Raw genomic sequence first — 4,871 nt, forward strand, 5'->3', positions numbered from 1 at the left:
TCTTTTCCATTATGGCTTATCACGGGATATTGAATATAGTTCCCTGTGCTCTATAGTAGGACACTGTTGTTTACTTGTGGGGTTTTAACCTATGACTTAGTTTATGAAAGGGAAATATAGTTGTAAATGTATAATGTTTATATGTAACATATATTTGTATATAAAATTATAATATTCATATTATAGGTATTATTTAAGCTGATAATAATCCCTGATTATTAAATTATTATTTCTTGCTATGACACTTGGTCCAGGTTATCGTTAATGAAAAAGTGTCGCTTTCCGCCATCTTTCTGTGTCACTGTCATGGTGCCCATGAAGGTCCTGGCGGATACTCTCAAGAGCATCAATGATGCTGAAAAGAGAGGCAAACCCCAGGTTCTCATTAGGCCATCCTCCGAAGTCATCATGCAGTTTCTAACTGTGATGGTGAAGCATATGGTTACGTTGGCGAGTTTGAAATCATTGATCACAGAGCTGGGAAAATTGTTGTGAACCTCACAGGCAGGCTAAGCTGGTGTGGAGTGATCAGCCCCAGATTTGACGTGCAATTCAAAGATCTGGAAAAATGGTAGAATAACCTGCTCCCTTCACGTCAGTTTGATTTCATTGTACTGCCAACCTTAGCTGGCATCATGGACCATGAAGCAATACGAAAACACACAGGAGGGAAAATCCTGGGATTCTTTTTCTAGGGATGTAATACATCTGTGCACATAAAATGCCTCAGTGGACACACACACACACAGAGACACACACAAAGTATAATGTGTAAGCTCTTTAGAATTGGGAACTCTACCTTCCATGTTCTTTGAATCTCCTTAAGACCCAACCTCTTGCTCTCCATCTTTTTATATAAATCAGAACCTGTTCTATATCCCGGCAGTGTAAGTACTCACTCGAGGTCTGGTTACCTTTCTTTACTCTGGTCTTCTTATCACCTCCACCTGCTCAATATTCTAGTTGTTCTCTTCAAATGTTGCCTCTTTGTCAATATCAACTGTTAATCCTCTTAATTCTTTCTGATTTTCCAGTGTAATCAGCTTTGCTCACTTTACCAGCTTTCTGTTACCACAGGCATCCTGAAATCCCCCCACGCTCCAGTCTCCTTGCAGGGCAAGAAAAAATTGAACATAAACATTTGATAGCCATCATCTGAGCACACTTTGTATGTGTCAGGCAATAGGATAGGTTCTGGGGACAAGATACAGTCTCTGCCCTCAAAGAGTTAAAATCCAGGCAGATTAAGCAGCCTGGTAGACTCTTCCAGGAACTTCTGTCTCTCTGCTAGGAAGGGAAAGGGCTGTTGTGAATGAATAGTTTGGGTGCTACCCACCCTGCCATGTTTACCTATCAAGTGTGCCCCAGAGCATTGTATGGTGCTAAGTAAATATGCCATTCCCCAGTCTCACTTCACAGAGGACCAAGCAGACGGGCAGAGGTGGTGGCCATTTGATAAATAAATTCATTTCAAAATTTAAACACTCCAAGAACATTCCAACTTTCCTACCAAAAAGTCCCGTTCCTTTTTGACCACTGTGATGTGTGTCCATACTTACAGAAAGATTGCTTTGAACGTTATTTATTTATTTATTTTTGCGGTACGCGGGCCTCTCACAGCTGTGGCCTCTCCCGTTGCGGAGCACAGGCTCCGGACGCGCAGGCTCAGCGGCCATGGCTCACGGGCACAGCCGCTCCGCGGCACGTGGGATCTTCCCGGACCGGGGCACGCACCCGCGTCCCCTGCATCGGCAGGCGGACTCCCAACCACTGCGCCACCAGGGAAGCCCTTGAACTTTATTTAATCGGCAAATCAGTCCACAGAAGTTACTGAGCAGGGGTTGTGATGCGCCAGGTTCTGGGGACACAGCAGGGAACAAAGCCAAGACCCTGCCCTCGGGAGTTCGCAAGCCATCAGGGAGAGAAGAGATGGGGGCCTGTTACAGCGTCGCTGAGCTCAGTTCTCTTAGGCTTGGTCTGATTTAGTTCATGTCATGTAAGTCTATAGATTGCTGGTTTGGTTTGCTCAGTGGAAGCAAACCTGGAACCCAGAACTTCCAAGCCTGCAGGGTGTGACAAGACCCCTTAAAGTGGTTCACTCCGCAGCGGTAACAATGGCTTCTTCTCTGCTCTGCTGTTGATTTTACTGGCTTTGTGTGTGGATTGCTTTTCAGTAGAGAGACAGTGGGAACCTTAACTGCCCTGAACTGAGTCACAAGAGTCTCCTTTTGCCAAATTCTTCTACAAGATAGACCGTCTCCCGTTCGTTGTGTACTCCTGTGAAACTCATGAAGGTGGACATAATCCACAATGTGACTAAGTTTTTCTAGAGGGATTTTGATTTCTGGGAAAACCAATGGTAAACAAAAGCCTGGGGTACAGCCTTCAAAGCACTGAGAAGGCAAATATCTAAGCAGAGTGGGGTTTGAGCCATGTCAGTCCACTCCTGGCCTCACCCTCGTACAGCCAACAATTCGCTCCTCCTTACTGAGGTCGTGACGTGTCCCTCCGTCCTCCTTCAGGACCCTATGCAAACGTGCGCTGGCAACAAGGACCTTCTTCAGATGGCACTATTAGTCTCTCTCGTTCTTTCTAACACTGTGACTTCCAGAGGGGATGAATACCATTCTGGCCAGGTGGTGTTCTGATGGATTGGGGGGGTCTATCTAGTTCTTTTAGCCACCCCTCTACAACGTGGGAAAGAAGGACACCCCTGTTACTGACTACCTGTGCCTGGTACTCTCTGATGCTTGAGGAGGGACAGTCTTCTAGGCTGATGAGGCTGCCCACTCGACGCTGTGACGGTTAATTTTATGCGTCCACTTGGCTGGGCTGTAGTGCCCAGATATTTGGTCAAACGCTACTCTGGGTGTGTCTGTGAGGGTGTTTTGCATGAGAGTAACATTTAAATGGATGGACTTTGAGTAAAGCAGGTTGCCCTCCATAATGTGGGTGGGCCTCACCTAATCAGTTGAAGGCCTGAATAGAACAAAAGATTGACTTCCCCCAAGCAAGAGGAAATTCTGCCAGCAGGCAGCCTTTGGACTTGAACTGCAACACCAACTCTTCCTTGGGTCTCCAGCGTGCGAGCCCACCCTTCAGATTTTGGTCTTGCCAGCCTCCATAATTGTGTGAGCCAATTCCATAAAGTACATCTCTCTTCTCTCTCTCACTCTCTTTTTTAATAAATTTATTTATTTTTTGTCTGTATTGGGTCTTCGTTGCTGCATGCAGGCTTTCTCTAGTTGCAGAGAGCGGGGTCTACTCTTCGTTGCGGTGCACAGGTTTCTCGCTGTGGTGGCTTCTCTTGTTGCAAAGCATGGACTCTAGGCACGTGGGCTTCAGTAGTTGTGGCTCGTGGGCTCTAGAGCGCAGGCTCAGTAGTTGTGGTGCACGGGCTTAGTTGCTCCGCGGCATGTGGGATCTTCCCAGACCAGGCTCGAACCCATGTCCCCTGCATTGGCAGGCAGATTCTTTACCACTGTGCCACCAGGGAAGCCCCTCTCACTCTCTCTCCTCTCTCACTCTCCCTCTTGTACGCTCTACCTATCTACACACACACACGCAGTACATCCTAGTGGTTCTGTTCTCTGGAGAAGTCTGACTAATATACTTAGTCAACAGATATCGGGGCTCCCAAGTGTCCTCACAGGGAGTCCTTTGGCCCCCAAACTTTGGGATGCTATCGCTCTAACCGAGTGACGGCACAGGTATCATGGCCCCTCCCTGAACTGAAGAGGCAGTCTTGAAATTTGGAGGGTGCAAAAGAATATGGAGGAAGGATTGTTCTACGTAGCAACCTGGGGCGGCTGAGCCCATGTACTGTGACTGTGCCATGGCAATACCCCAGCTGACCCCTGGGCCCATTCAAAACATTACATGCAATCCAGCCGAACTTTGAGTGGCCTTTTATCTGCCGTGACATTACGTCATGCGGCCAACTAGTGGACATGTCCATGGATTGACTGACTGAGTTAGTTAGAAGAATTTGGACCGTTGGAACCCCTTCTTGTCTTGATCAACTTGAGCAATTAACACCAGGGACTTTAAAATGAGATGTGACCTGCTTGCTAAAGAAGGATGTGGTGGCAACAATAAACTATCTACGAGCTCTTCTTCTACCCAGGCTCACAAGGAGGATATTTTCATGGAGGGAGAATATATGGCTAGCAAAGGTTAATAATCTCCTTGTACCCTGGCTTGACTTGTGTTGGGATTACATTTTTTTCCTTGCTTTCCCTGTGGGGCTGTCCTCCAGAAGGTGACTCTTAACTGACATGTTTCCTGCAGTCGTCCCACTTTTCAAAGAGCCCTGCTTTCTTACAATGTGTTCCACTGTGCCTCCTGCCCTTCCCCCCATTGTTTTTTAAATATTTATTTATTTAGGCTGTGTTGGATCTTCGTTGTGGCACGTGGGATCTCTAAGTTGCGGCATGCGGACTCTTAGTTGTGGCATACATGCGGGATCTAGTTCCCCGACCAGGGATCGCACCCGGGCCCCCTGAATTGGGAGCGTGGAGTCTTACCCACTGGACCACCAGGGAAGTCCCTCGCCTCCCACTGTTATCAGAGTTGAGCTTTGTTTCCACTGGTGACTCTTGTTCTGATAGCAAGTGTGTACAAGCCATGGGCCTAGCTACTCAGTCAAGTCCAATCAGAAGAGCAGTGATTCCAGTCCTGTTGGGGCCACATTAACTTAGTGAATTAAATACTTAGGGATAAGAGATGTACCTGGCTAGCTCAAGCTGACGAGAAGATTCTCTCTGAGTGATATATTTTAAAAACACCATCAATATCTAACTTTAAACATGCCCACTCTAACTTTCACTTCTCATCCAAGAAAGAGAATCAAAATAATATTCTTGGGGAAA

The 4,871-nt window shown here is 46.8% G+C and overlaps 1 pseudogene across 1 annotated transcript; it reads left to right on the plus strand.

Annotated features, from left to right (window-relative positions):
• Window positions 1-285: 285 nt before the first annotated feature.
• Window positions 286-695, plus strand: LOC309962679 (small ribosomal subunit protein uS8-like; annotated as a pseudogene). Its single transcript has one exon. The product of its transcript is annotated as a small ribosomal subunit protein uS8-like (transcript).
• The last annotated feature ends 4,176 nt before the right edge of the window (window positions 696-4,871 follow it).

Source organism: Leucopleurus acutus (assembly GCF_964270905.1).
Source record: "Leucopleurus acutus genome assembly, chromosome: 1".
Lineage (NCBI taxonomy): Eukaryota > Metazoa > Chordata > Mammalia > Artiodactyla > Delphinidae > Leucopleurus > Leucopleurus acutus.